General features: G+C 33.8%; 1 long non-coding RNA gene across 1 annotated transcript; it reads left to right on the forward strand.

Moving 5' to 3' along the window:
- Positions 1 to 3,626: 3,626 nt before the first annotated feature.
- Positions 3,627 to 6,198, forward strand: LOC128200819 (uncharacterized). Its single transcript, XR_008252895.1, has 3 exons — positions 3,627 to 3,718; positions 3,828 to 3,994; positions 5,412 to 6,198. It is a non-coding gene; the product is annotated as an uncharacterized LOC128200819 (long non-coding RNA).
- Positions 6,199 to 15,879: the final 9,681 nt, after the last annotated feature.

Here is a 15,879-nt window from a genome sequence, read left to right on the forward strand (position 1 = left end):
TAGATTCTTATCTGATACTAAAAGTACTACGAAACAATAGGACAAATAAAAAATTAATAATCGAATATCATCAGGTACTGGATAAGATATCTTCCAATAATCAAGTTATCCTATCCTTATACAGCGAATAAGGGGACACAGTGGATTTTGAACCATGTCGTAAACGTAATGCGTATTAATCCATAAATAATCAGACGAATCGGAAACCACCTTTCTTTAATAGTTGCTTACAAAATGCTACTATAGTACTGTCCTTACTCTAAGCTCAAAAATATGTTCATGTTAATACCTACTTTTTTGACTAAATATAATGCCCACCGCCACGTTTCTGCGAAAAAATGTTTTCGTTAACAAAAACCAGAAGAGATGGCAAGAATTGATATAATTTTTGTATGCAATTTGTTTCACTACTTTCCACAATAGTAGATGCTACGATTTGAAAGATTAATGTTCAGACTGATAGCGCCAATTTGCAAAGTCGATTCTAAAAAATTTATTTTGTTTATATTTTATTTCACCTGAACTACTAACTTCGACAATAATAAATTATTACAATTATAAAGATCAATGTTCAAATTTATTTAAAATTTAAGGAAAGAATCATCACTTTTCGCGTATAAAAGAGCGGCAATTCGCTGACAACATCAGTGTGCTACGACTGTCATCCAGTCAACATAGAATCCGATTCCATTAAACTGAACGAAAAGGTAAGCAATTCTTATTGAAATTATGACTGGAACACTCTCTATATGTGAATAGTAACAAATTTTAATATTCACATAATTAATTTATTTTTTAATTGTGTATAAAACGCTGCAGTGACCGAAGAGGACCAGTCAAGCAAATGGACCGAACGACTAGAGGTGACCGCAGCATCAGCCGCTGCTGGTGCCGTCGCAAATGCATTCTGCATCAGGCACGGCATTATGCATCAATACGCCTAAAGCATGGAGGGAGAATGGACCCTTACTTCTTGTCACAGTCAAACGGTGAATATATATTTTTTTTTATACAACTTAGAATGGCAAACAAGCTGACGGTCCATCTGATGGAAAGTGGTAACCGTCGCCTATAGACATGAGCAGTACCATGGACATAACAGAGTATACTGTTTCGCCCATGATACCCCCAATGCGTTGCCATTCCTGAGGACTCAGGTGTTATTCCTCTGTACCCAGTAAATTCACGACATATCCCACCCTTCAAACAGAAACACAGCCATGCAAACACAACTGCTTCACGGTTGAAACACGAATGGGACAGAGGTACCCAAGCAATCGACTTTTGTACAAAGTCTCAAAATCTGCGAAAGTTTATGAAGACAAATGGATAGATGGACGAACGGATATTTATTACTTTTTCACTCAAAACTACTCTATGCATTTTAATGAAATTTAATACTGCCCGTGTTATATCGTAAAGTGGCACATATAATACTTTAAGTATTGATTTATAAAGACGGTTTAGTTGTGTGATCTTTTAAGTAAAACTTCTGTTTATTTTTGTTTCATTTATTTATTTTAGGCAACAACTTTGTGAAAGAATATAATCCAAGTATGTAATGTTAATGGTGAAGAAATTAATAGTTTGTTACAGACGTTTTCCGTCACCGGAATTAGTCAACCCTTTACATTAACTTTACATTGACACATGAACTTTAGGGCCTACAAGCCACTATGTGTGTAATGTATCAAATTATTGTATTTCTCTTATTCTGTTTGCAGTCTCACTCCAACGGAAACCAGATTTTGCGCACAGTGATGGATTAGTGGCTCTGAACTCTGAGTCAACCAACTCGGTTCCTGTCCAAATGTAAGTATATCTAGGATAAATTGCATGTACACGAGTATGTTGGTGTCCTTTTCCTAACACAGCATATTAAGTAAATAAAAGACTGGTATATGGCTTCGTGGGTAACTCTGTCCCACTCGTTTTTCGCCATAAAGCAGCTGTGCTTTCATTGTAACTATTTCTGTCTTAAAATTGGGATATGGTAGTGAAGTTACATGGTGCAGAGGCACAACACGACCTCCACGCGGTTCTCCCTGGAAACTGTCATGATTAATTCTTCATGGTGAATTCATCATGATAGGCTAACTTGCCTGTTTTCATTCTCATCAGCGCCATTCCCATAGCGCAGGCGGGGTTACCAATCCATTTTCATCCAACAAAAAAAATCTGTGTACTAATTAGAAAGTGTTTGCACCCACAGGTCACCTTCACCAAAAGAATAGAATGCCATAGACGAGTCACCAGGCAAGCTAAGGAAACAATCTTTTCAAAAATTCAAGGAACAAACTAAGGAAAAAGCATCTTGCGAGGAATCTCAACACCACAACGAACTATTCAAAGTTATTGGGGAGACACATCTTAGATTCTTATTTAATGAATTAAGCAAAATGAAATATTTGTGTATATTTGTTAGGCTGTGTGTGAATTTGTATGTATTAAGATATAAGAATACGCTACGTTTAAAATTATCTGTATTAATTATTCTATACTTGTATCTCGATGCACGTACGGTACGTGTGGTCCCAACTATAGCTTGTATTGAATTAAATTAAAGTTTTAGTGTACGATATTGTTTTTTGTTTTTTAATTTTAAATATCTATTAGAACTATAATTTGCAAATGTGTGTATTCGTGAATAGATGTATAGATCAATTTTACTAAAATAATAAAATTATAATTAGACTATGTCTGTACAAGGGAGATATTTAAGAAAAATTAATACGAAGACCCTTAATTAGAACGATATAAGCCAATAATTAAAAAAAATATCTATGAAATCATGAAGATGAATGCCATATGACCAGCAATATTAACTAGTAGCCTATGTGCTTCTAAATCCCATATAGTACGTGTTTGTCAAATTTCATGGCTACCAGTTAAGCCCTTAAGGCGTCAAGGGATAATCAACAAACCCACTTTAACACTTTTTTTTTTAAATTACGTAGTTTGTCTAAAAATTGCATGGACATGTAATTTGTAGCAAATGGGAGAAATACCGTTAAGTCTAGACGATCCGGCAAACGGATCCATTTTTACAGTTTTCCACTTAAAAGATACAAAGGAACCGGTATTGTGCGTATTTGTCTATCCATCCGTCTGTTTATCACAGCATTATATCTCAACAACTACTAATGTCATCGATTATAACTTTTTGATACTGTTGGCCCGCACATACTGCATTAAAAATAATTTAAAAAACATGTTTATTACATTTGCTAGAGGGTCATGACTTGGGAACCATCTTCTTTTGTTAGTGACTAACAAACGTGAAAACAGAATGCTATTTTGGTACTGTCTTTACTGTATTTTTATGTTAATACCTATTTTTTAAATTAAATATAATACACACTACGTCGTTTTTGGGAAAATAAACAAATTTTTCATTAACAATAAACAGAAAAGATGGTAAGACTTGATTTAATTTTTTGTCTGTACTGCATTTAATTTGTTTCACTAATTTCGACAACAGTAGATGTTACGATTGCAAAGATTAATGTTTAAATCGATAACATCAGTTTGCGAATCCTACAAAATTTCAGAACTTCATAAAAAAATCATCGTTTCTAATATATAAAGGGCTGGCTACGTGCTGGCAAGGTCAGTGTGCTGTAAGTGCTAAGTGGCTAACGTTGCCCTTCACGGGCGACGTTAGCCATTTAGCACTTTTCAGTCCATATGTAGCCTGTATCGATGGAGTTTCGAAAAGGTAGCCAAGTATTGTGGAAATTATCTCTGAAACATTAAATGAAAGCAGTGAAATTTAATCAAATATTCGAATTATTCTTTAATATTTATCTATTTATAAAACGTAACAGTGGCTGAAGAGGAGCAGTCGAGCATGTGGGCCGAATGACTGGAGGCGACCGCCACGGCAGCTGCTGCTGACGCGGCCCTAGTCGCCACAATGCAAAATGGCATTACGACACTCTAAGCTTGGAAAGACATCCAGGAGCTCACCCTAACATGGCACCGCGGGCGAATGGTGAGTTTAAATTATACTTCTTCTTCTTAAAAACTGTCTACACATGCCTTAAACCACCTTATTAGGGACTAGTTGTTACCCGCGGCCTTGCCCGCATGCGTCAGTGTATAGTCAAGATGGAAGCTATCCGCTTTTCAGAGATGTTTCCCCCCCACGAACACTCAGGAATTATTAATTATGGAATGAGCTCCCTGCCGAGATTTTCCCAAGAGCTTACAGCATGGGGTTCTTCAAAAGGGGGGTGAAGAGGTTTCTTCAGGGTCGGCAACGCACGCGTAATACCTCTATTGCAGGTGTTCATAGGCTACGGTAACCACTTACCATCAGGTGGGCCGTATGCTTGTTTGCCACCTCAGTGGTATAAAAAAAAAATAAACCTGTGACTTTACTAGCGTAAGTCAGTAAATGAAGTATCCTAAACGAAAAATTAGTACACCGTATGTTAATTAATGTAATCCGTTCCTTAAAACTGAAACAGTAATTCATCTATACAAACGAGTACTTACAGACTTTTGTATTAATTTCATTTTCGCAGGATCAATGGGATTAACGGGACAGGATTATAGTTGTTAACATGTTATTTTTAGCTTTTTTTATTTATTTGAAAACTATCTTCAATGTACATTCTCGTATGTATCGGTATCACTATATCACGTAAATCATTATATCTATTGGTAATATAATTATAATTGATAATGACGCATAGCATAATTCATGATTATGAAATAATTATTAATAGAATTAACTAGGTATGTTATCGGTGGTTTCCATCGTCTGCCTTAATCAGCACTTTACATTGACCCACAAAGCATTTAGTGGCATGTCTTTATGATTTTAGCGAACGTATCACAATGATAGGGTAGGAACAAATTCGAATCCATCACTAGAGCTGCACTGTGTAAGTAGGTTTTTTTCTTGATGAAAGTGGCATGGCAACCCCGTCTGCGCTATCGGTATACACTGGCGACGTACCAGTGAGAGATGATAGGTGAGAATGAAAAGGCAGATCAGTTAGCCTATCGTGACGAATTCAACGGTAAAATAGTCATGATAGTTTCCAGGAGGTCAGCCTAATAGAGTGTACATTAATAGCAACGGGGACTAATCTCCCCATTACTAACACTCCTTTCTCCCCGTGTAAGTAGGTTTAGGATAGATCGTCTGTACACTAATACCGAAGTATTTTTCTTTTTATTAAAAAAAAAACATATTTTAAATGAATAAGAGACTGGTGGTCTTATCTGCACGGACATCTCTGCAGACATTCTGTTTCGGTTCGAAGGGTGAGATGTGACAGTGAAACTACATAGCAATGCTCCATTCGTGTACCGCTAACGGTAGCTCTGTACTGGCAATCCCTTGCTCCCTAGTAGATCAATTTATCCACTGTTACTAATAGTTCTTATTTATTTTCTAGCAGTATACAATGTCTCCAGTGCCGCCGCTACTCGTGCTGGCGGGCTGTGGCCCCGCGGTACCGCCGGAGCCATGACCAGCCGATCAACACTCGTTCTACATTCGTACAAAGTAAAAACAGTGATTGATTGTGACTGGAACGAAACTGGACTGGACTGTAATGTGAACACACACATTGTATTTCATGTTAACACACTAATACGTATATGTAATAATTTATTCGACGGTATTCGCACACACTACGCTAGGATAATGGACCAAGTATTTTAGTGTATAGTATGTATTTGTAATGCGCTATGTTTAAGATTAATCGTAAGCCTCACCTAGTTAGTATTATAAACGACAAACCTGATCCTTAGTATATTTAGTATTTAAAAATAAAAAATAAATATAAAAATATAAAATATTAAAAATAAAAAAAAAAACAAAAAATATAAAATAAAAAAAAAGATATAAAAAATAAAAATAATTAAAAAAACATAATAAATAAAAATAATTAAAAAATATAAATAATTAAAAATAATAAAAAAAAAATCTTAAGGCTTCGCTATGACTTTAAATGATGACAGCACACTTATAAATCTACGAACATGGGACGAGTATCTTGTATTTTATAATTAAGTTAGTCTTAATTTATAATTTTAGGAAATAAAATTAATTATAAGTATAAATCATTTTTTTATTTCTTCAACACAATAAATAATTTTACGTACCGAACAGTAAAGATTGAATCAACGCAGAATACATGAAATGGCGGCAGGTTACGGCAACTTCCCCGGAAAATTTACTAGAGCATTATCCGGCTGCAAGCCTTGCCAGGCTTGTACGGATCAGAGCGCTGGCCAGGAATGTTAATAAATTAAAAACTACTGCATGTAGCTGATATGCGAATGTTGAGATTGGACAAAATTAAGAATTCAATAGAATATCAAAGAAAGTACGAAAGGAGCGCCAGGGGCAGAAAAGTTAAGGAGTAACCGTCTACTCTGGTATAAAATAAATATTATAGATAATACATTTTTTGCAAATTTTATGAAGTTTAGACGGTTACGATATTTGTCTTTATTCGATTAAGTATTTTAATTATCTTAAGCATTTTATGTACATAATAATTTAATAATATATAAAAAATGAATATCTTATGAAATATCGTTAAAACAATCGCGCTACAAAATTTAGTGGTCTGCGCCGATACTTTTGAGAATAACATCTTCTTTAAAAAAAACATGTTCATATTGTCTCATGAAAAAACAGCTGTAACAGCCATTGTACATACACGATGGGCTAACTGACCGGCTACATTGTCACCTACCATCACTCACTGGTGCCCTGCCAGTGTGTTCCAATAGCGCAGGTGGAGTTACCATTACATTATCGACCATTAAAAAAAACGATCCTTGCACAGTACAAATACAAGCACATTTCCAGGTCGACAACCTCCCATTTACACATGTATAAGAAATTTAAAACACATCTTCAATTCCAAAATTTGTAAGAGCATTCATGTATTTTATTTTCAATGTACATTTTTTGCATGAGTCCGGTCAGACATTACGTTTAGCCTTCTGCAACGCTGACACTATTGTAACATTGCTGTTCAAGCAAAAATAAATATACATACTATTGTAATTAAATATAATCGAAATTCTAAGTATTAATAAACTATTAATTTAAATGAAATATTTTTATATGTGTTACTTGGACAAATTAAAAATCACCTTCCTTTAATAGTTACTTAATAATATTTTTTCTAATTTGATTAAAAAATAAGGATTTCTGAGAAAGGAATTTTTTAACCGATTTTTTTTATATTAATACTTACTTTTTAATGCTCACTGTCAAGTTTTTGGAAAAATAGTTTCTTTTTTATCAATATGCTACAAAAAAATAGTGGAAAGAATTGATTTAGTTTCTGTTTGTATTTTATCTCACTTACCTTATTTACCTCATTTACCTTATTTTACATTGCTAATTTTGACAATAAACGATGATGATATTATAACGATCAATATTCAAATTTAATCAAATTTTAAGGATCTCTGGAAAAATACATCATTCCTCATATATAAAAGACTGGCAATTTGCTGGCAACGCCAATATGCTACGAGTACTTCGCAATACCATACAGTCCGTTTCAATTAAACAAATTTTATTGCAAATATCACTGAAATGAAATGGCCTCTTTTGGCAATTGATGGCGTAATTCTGTAGTAATGGAATACTACTATAATACTGTCCTTATGTGTATAAGCCCAAAAACATGTTATTAATAATTAATACTTTTTTGACTTAATATAATACCCAACACCACCGTTTCTGCGAAAAAAATTTTCTTTAACAAAAAACCAGAAAAGATGTCAAGAATTAATTTTAAATTTTTGTCTGTATTGTGTCCATAGCATCTATTATTGTCGAAATTAGTGTAATTTGTTTCACTTCGACAATAGTAAATGCTACGATTTGAAAGATAAATGTTCAGACGGATAACATCAATTTGCGAAGAGAACCCTACAAAGTTTAAGTACAAAAACGAAAGGAAAGAATTGACATAGTTTTTGTTTGCATTTTATTTTACCTGAACTACTAACTACGACAATAATAAATGATACAATTATAAAGATCGATGTTTAAATTTACTTAAAATTTAAGAATCTCATGAAAAAAATGACACTTCTCACATATAAAAGAGCGGCAATTCGCTGACAACGTCAGTGTGCTACGACGGTTATCCAGTGCACATAGAGGTCGTTTCGTTCATTCGTTCGTTTAAACTTAACAGAAAGGTAAGCAAGTCATTGAAATTATGACTGAAACACTCTCTATATGTAAATAGTAACAAATTTTAATATTCACTCAATTAATCTATTTTTTGATTGTGTATAGGACGCTGCAGTGACTGAACTAGAGGTAACAGCGGCGGCATCCGTTGCGCGTGTGGTCGCAAATGCATTCTTTATCAGCCAGCCCGTTCTGCATCAGAATACTCAAAGCTTGGAGGGAGGTTGGACGCTTACTACTTGTCGCAGTTGGAGGGTGAGTATCCTTTTAATATTATAAATGTGAAAATTTATAAGGACGTATAGATAAATTGATGGAGAAATTATTATTTGATTTTAATGTAATTTAATAATACTGCTACCCGTATTTTATAGTAACTTAGCACATAAAACACTTTATGTACTGATTCACGCAGGCAAAGCCGCGTGACTGTTGTTATAGATAGTTTAGTTGTGTGACCCTTTAAGAAAAACCTTGACCTTCTCTTGTTTTTTGATTTATATCAGGCAATAAGTTTATGAAAAAATTTAATACTCAAAGAATGTGTTGTTGATGGTTAAAATATATTTGTTTATTATCGATGTTTTCATCACCTGAATCAGTCAGCCTTTCGTATTGACTTACAAAGTATTTGGTGTCGGCCAGATCCGAACACATGAACTTTGGAGCCTATAAGCCGGCAAGTATACCGCCGCCATACGCCACGCCGGTTTCATCACTGTGTGTGTAATATATTAAATTAATGTATTTCTCTTATTCTGTTTGCAGTTTCACTCCAATGGAAGTCCTATTTGGCACGCAATGATGGAGTAGTGGCTCCGAACTCAGAGTCAACCAACTCGGCTCCTGTCCAAATGTAAGTATAGCTAGGGTAGATCACATGTACACGAATATGTTGGTAATTCCCCTTTCCCTAAAATGTCATTTAAGTTTAATTTTATACATATTATTTCATATTAAATCTACGCACTAATTAGAAAAAATTTACACTCACACCTTCACCAAAAGAATAGAATACCATAGACGAGTCACCAGGCAAGCTAAGGAAACAATCTTCTTGTGAATTCGAGGGACAAACTAAGGAAAAAGCAACTTATGAAGAGGTTCAATACCACAATGAAATACTCAAAGTTATCGAACAGACATATCTCAGATTCTATTTTAATGAATTAAGCAAAATTAAATATTCGTGTATACCTATGTGTGTGTTTGAGTGTATTAAGACATAAGACATAATACGCTACGTTTAAAATTATTTTTATTAATTATTCTATACTTGTATCTGGATACACGTACTGTACGTGTGGTCCCAACTATAGCTTGCATTGAATAAAATTTAAGTTTTAGTGTACGATATTGTTGTTGTTTTTTTTATTTTAAATGTCAATTAAAACTATAAAATGTAAATGTGTATATTCATGAATATCAACTTTACTATTATAATTAAAATATAATTAGACGAAATCTGAACATGGGATGTATTTAAGAAAATTTAATATGAGGGCTCTTAATTAGAACAATATAAGTCAAAACAGTAAGTTTAGGAGCTTTATAAATCTATTTGTATGTTTGTTCCAGTAACACACGGAGACTGTTGCAATAAATTGCATAGTTTTCACAATATAATATATTTGTAAAGCTTTTGGTAGTAGATTTATATGCGATATAGTTTATGCCTTTTCGATCTTCTAGCATAGACATTAAACATGTTTTTTTTAACTTGTTTCTATTGCAATATGTGCGGGCCAACAGTAACAAAAAATTATAATTGATGATATAAGTAATTGATAAGAAATAATGCTAAGACAAACAAACGGACAAATTCGCACCATAAGGGTTCCTTTGCACCTTTTTAGTTCGGAACCTTGAAAATCGACCCGTTTGTCGGATCGACTAGACTTATATTAAAAACCATAAATAGTTGTACCGAATCAAATATATATTTTTTCACTTACTAATTAGTAGTCAGTCGTGTACAGTATAATATAACAATAATTAGCTCAGCTCAGTGTCGTAAAGCGTGTCACAGAATAATTATATCTGTAGCTACTAACTTTGATCCGCGCCTTTGTCCGCGTGTCCAAGATACGTTGATTGATCATGATAAATAGTAGCTTATCTCCGTCTCCATGTGTAGTACAACGCGACCATTGATTGTGCGTTAAGGCATCGACAGGTGACAAACACGCAAACTGATTTATCTGCAATAATGTCACAGGGGTAAAAATCTGTTCGCTTGTTATATATATATCTCTCTCTCTCTCTCTCTCGCTCTTCAGTCGTACACTCTTGACAGAGAGGTCGTAGTTTTTATAATGATAGTGGATCGTCGATCAGGCTCTTCTTCGTGATTGACGTCTTTTTCAATTTCTTTAATCTTTTTCAATTGTGTATATATTATATCTGTGTACTAGTAAAAAAATGTTTACATTCACAGGTCACCTTCACCAAAAGAATTGAACACCACAGACGAGTCACCAGGCAAGCTAAGGAAGCAATCTTTTTGGAAATTCCAAGGTCAAACTAAGGAAAAAGCATCTTAAGAGGAGACAATAATAAACTACGCAGTCACTGAGAAGGCACATCTTAGATTCTTCTTTAATGAATTAGGCAAAATTAAATATTCATGTGTACATATGTGTGTGTTTATGTGTATTAATATATGTGTATATATGTGTATATATATGTGTGTGTATATATATGTGTATATATGTGTATTAATATTTAACTTACAAGTGCAATAAAGAATATATATTAAGATATAATACGCTACGTTTAAAAGTAATTGTATTAATTGTACTATACTTGCATCTCGATACACGCACGGTACGTGTGGCCCCAACTACAGCTTGCATTAAATAAAATTAAAGTTTTGTTGTACAATTTCTTTTTCATTTTTAATACCTAAATAGAAAGATTGTTTTATTACACTTTAAAAATTTTAAGATTTGTTAAATATGTAATAAAACAATCTTTCTTGGAATTCCTAGGAAAAAAGGATTTTACATGAAAAATCTTTAAATTAATTTATTTAACTTATTAGAGATTTTCATGATAAAAAAATAAATAAAAATTAAAAATAAATAAATAAATAAGCATAAATTAATTAAATATAAAGAAGACATACACCTATTTACTTAATATTTTATACATGGTAACCTCAGCGAGTAAGTTCATCTCACACTTGACCAGTGTTAATTTTTTTTAATTGTTACCGGGATATAAACTTTCGTATGTCTTCTTTGTGGCAAACAATACACATTTACAAAATTTAATTAAAATCGGTCGAGTGATTTCGGAGATTAACGTGAACAGACAACGTGGCACTGGATTTTTATATTATGTTTAAATAGGTATACAATATTGAATATTTTCATACTTGCTACATCTAGTAAACAGTCTATTGTAATATATCATTTATGGAAACAAAAATATACACCGTTAATAAAAGTTAATAAATAATTAAAACCCCATCGTTTGCAAGTCCTTAAATAATCAGACGAATCGGAGACCACCTTTTTTGGTAATTGCTTAAAAAATACTACTATGATACCGGCCTTATTCTATGCTCCAAAATATGTTCATATTGATACCTACCTCTTTGACTTAATATAATGCCCACCGCCACGATTCTGCGCAAAAATAAACTTTTTTTACAATAGTAGATGCTAGGATAAGAAAGATTAATGTTCACATTTATTTAAAATCTAAGGGCCTCGTGAAAAAATCCTCGCTTCTCACATATAAAAGGGCGGCAAATTGCTGACAACGTCAGTGTGCTACGACTGTCATCCAGTCCACATAGACGCCGTTTCGTTTAAACTTAACAAAAAGATAACCAAGTCTTATTAAAATTATAACTGAAACATTCTCTAAATTTTAATATTACACTGTTAATTAAAATTAAAATATATATTACATTCATCGTTACTGATCTATCATTTAATTGTGTATAAAACGCTACAGTGACTGAAGAGGATCGGTCAAGCAAATGGACCGAATGGTTGAAGGTGACCGCGGCAGATGCCGCTGCTGGTGTATCAGATGCGTTCTGTATCGAGCACGGCGTTTCGCATCAGGACGCTCAAAGCATGACGGAAGACTAGGGCCTTACACCATGTCGCATGTTGACGGTGGGTATCTTATTAATATTATATGGACGGACGGACATTTGTTACTTTTTCACATAAAAACTACATATTTTAGTAAAATTTGGTACTACTAGGGTTTTACAGCAACTTAACACTTAATCATTTTTTTTTTATACAACTTAGAATGGCAAACATGCTGACGGCCCACCTGATGGAAAGTGGTAACCGTCGCCTATAGACATGAGCAGTATCATGGACATAACAGAGTATACTGTTTCGCCCATGATGGGGGGTGCCATGCGTTGCCATTCCTGAGGACTTAGGTGTTATTCCTCTGTACCTAGTAAATTCACGCCATATCCCACCCTTCAAACCGAAACACAGCCATGCAACACAACTGCTTCACGGTTGAAACACGAATGGGACAGAGGTACCCAATGGACTTTTGTACAAGGTCTCCCTCTGGTAAATGTATACGTATTTTATGTACTGATTCACGCGGACAAAGTCGCGTTCTATGGATAGTTTATTATTAAAAAAAATATTCTTTGATTATAATGTAATTTAATACTACTGCTACCCGTGTTACATAGTAACTTAGCACATAAAATCCTTTATGTAACTAATTCACACAAGCAAATGCCGCGTTACTGTTGTTATGGATAGTTTAGTTGTGTGGTCCTTTAAGTAAAACCTTGATCTTCTTTTGTTTTTTTTATTTACATCAGACAACAAGTTTGTAAAGCAAAATAATACTCAATGTATGCATTGTTGATGGTGAAGAAATTAATTATTTGTTTGTTATCGAAGTTTTTCATCACCGGAATTAATCAGCCCTTCACATTGACGCACATAGTTTGGTGTCGGCCAGATCCGAACACATGAACTTTAGGGTCTACAAGCCGGGTAGGAGGTGTACCGCCGCCGTAGGCCACGCCGGTTTCATCACTGTGTGTGTAATGTAACAGATTATTGTATTTCTCTTATACTGTTTATAGATTTACTCCAATGGAGGCCAGATTTGGCAGGCAGTGATGAAGTGATGGCCTCGACCTCACAGTCAACTAACTCGGTTCCTGCCCAAATGTAAGTATAGCTAGTATAGATCGCCTGTACACGAATATGCTATTTCCTCGTTCCCTAAAATAGCATTTTAAGTAAATGAGAGACTGGTATGTCTTCATGTCCCACTCGTTTTTCCCTATGAAACAGCTGTCCTCTCATAGATAACTTTTCTAGGTGTTTCTGTTTGAAATGTGGGATATGGCAGTGAAATTACATGGTACGGATGTATTGTCTTCAGGAATAGCCATGCATGAGGTGTACCATGGACATCACAGTGTATGATAGTACCGCATGAGCCCTGTCTAGCTGCTCAACGCTCGTTCTATATTAAGCTTATATTAATTTTATATATTTATTATATTACATTATATTGTATTGTACAGTTTTTTATAAGGAAACTAATTTTATAGAAAATTACACTCACAGGTCACCTTCACTAAAAGAATAGAACACCATAGACGAGTCACCAGGCAAGCTAAGGAAACAATCTTTTTGGGAATTTCAAGAACAAATTAAGAAACAAGCATATTATGAGAAGGTTCAACACTACAATTAACTACCCAAAGTTATTGAAGACACACATCTTAAATTCTTCTTTGATGAGTTAATCAAAATGAAATATTTCTGTATACATATGTGTAAGTTTTATCTATATATGTGTATGTATAATTATATGTATGTGTATGTATAATTTTAAAGTTACGTATTATGTCTCAATACACAATAAAGTGTGACATAATACATTACGTTCAAAATTATTATTAAGTATGGTCCTAGCTTGCATTGAATAAAATTAAAGATTTAGTGTACGATATTGTTTTTTTTTTCATGTTAAATACCTGTTACTGTACTACAAAATGTGAATGTGTATATTCGTGAATAGATGAATAGTTCAACTATACTAATACAATAAGATTGTAATTAGACTATATCTGCACATGGGAGATATTAAAGAAAAATTAATATGAGGGCTTTTCATAAGAACAATATAAGCCAAAACAGTAATTTAAAAATTGTATGTCTTTCTCCATACTATATATTACGTGTTTGTTAAATTTCATGACTATTGGTTGAACCATCAGGGTATCAAGAGATAACCAACAAACTCACATTTACATTTGTAATATACTGGTAATCCGACCTCCTTCGCACGGATTGATAAAATTTTCAAAAATAATATAGCCTATATATATATATACGATATAGCTTTCTAGAGGTGAAAGAATTTTTGAAATCTGTTGAGTAGTTTTTGAATGTATCCATTACAAAAGAACAGAATACGCTAAAAACTAGTATACGCTAACGATGTGCGTAGCAATTAACGGTGTACAATTTTAAAACAATTATTTAGTTATAAAGCTTATTATAGTCAATCTAATGTAAATTGGATTACAGTTGCTGTGCTTAAATAAATAAATTACTTAAACAAAGGTTTAGCACTTATAATTACTACAATGAATTAAAATAGCTTCTAGTACCTATATGCCTACACAACAAACAAGGTAATGCTAAGTCTGACTTAATGTCAGGCTCTTAGAGTATTTATTTATAAACATACTAAAGTAGTAAACAGGACAAGAGTGAAATAAAATTATTTGTAATTGCAAGTTTATATAAATTTAAATAGATAGATAGATAGATAAATAATTTATTTACATTACTTACAGTACACAAATTACAATAAAAAAAAACATACACATAATACACAGCAAAAGAGACAAAAGAATAAAAAAATAATAAATAATTATTAGAGTGCTTGCTGTTTAGTACAAGTTATTATTAGATTGTTGTCTGGTCCCAATATAGAAGAGGCCACTCCTTCCTTTCCCGTGGGTGTCGTAACAGCCGACTAAGGGAGGGCGAGGGATGGACTGCAGCGTCCCTCTTAAAACACCTTTAAAATCTTACTACGGTTGCCAATATAATAGCAACTACTAGCAAAACCCCCCAAAGAAGACGTATGTTTAGCAGTGGACAGTGAAAGGCTGATATGATGATTAGAGTGCTTAAGACTTTACTCGCTGTATTTTTTTTTAAACAACTTAGAATGGCAAACAAGCTGATGGCCTACCTGATGGAAAGTGGAACCGTCGCCTATAGACATGAGCAGTACCATGGACATAACAGAGTATACTGTTTCCCCCATGATACCCCCCATGTGTGTGTATGCTTGTTTGCCACCTAATAATTACCCCCATGTGTTGCCATTCCTGAGGACTCAGGTGTTATTCCTCTGTACCCAGTAAATTCACGCCATATCCCACCCTTCAAACCGAACCACAGCCATGCAAACTCAACTGCTTCACGGTTGAAACACGAATGGGACAGAGGTACCCAAGCAATCGACTTTTGTACAAAGTCTCCCTCTGGAATTATTTGGTTTTAGTACTATTATGGTATTAGTAGAAATGCTATATAACACGACCATGTATGTTTCCCCGCTTGTGGCAAGAAACGACATGAAAAAAATTTCATTCGTAAAAGTGCAAAAATGAGTCAATACTTGATTGCAATAAGGTGCAATATCGTCTAATG

This window comes from Galleria mellonella, unplaced genomic scaffold (assembly GCF_026898425.1).
Source record: "Galleria mellonella isolate WM207_F2 unplaced genomic scaffold, CSIRO_AGI_GalMel_v1 utg28, whole genome shotgun sequence".
NCBI lineage: Eukaryota > Metazoa > Arthropoda > Insecta > Lepidoptera > Pyralidae > Galleria > Galleria mellonella.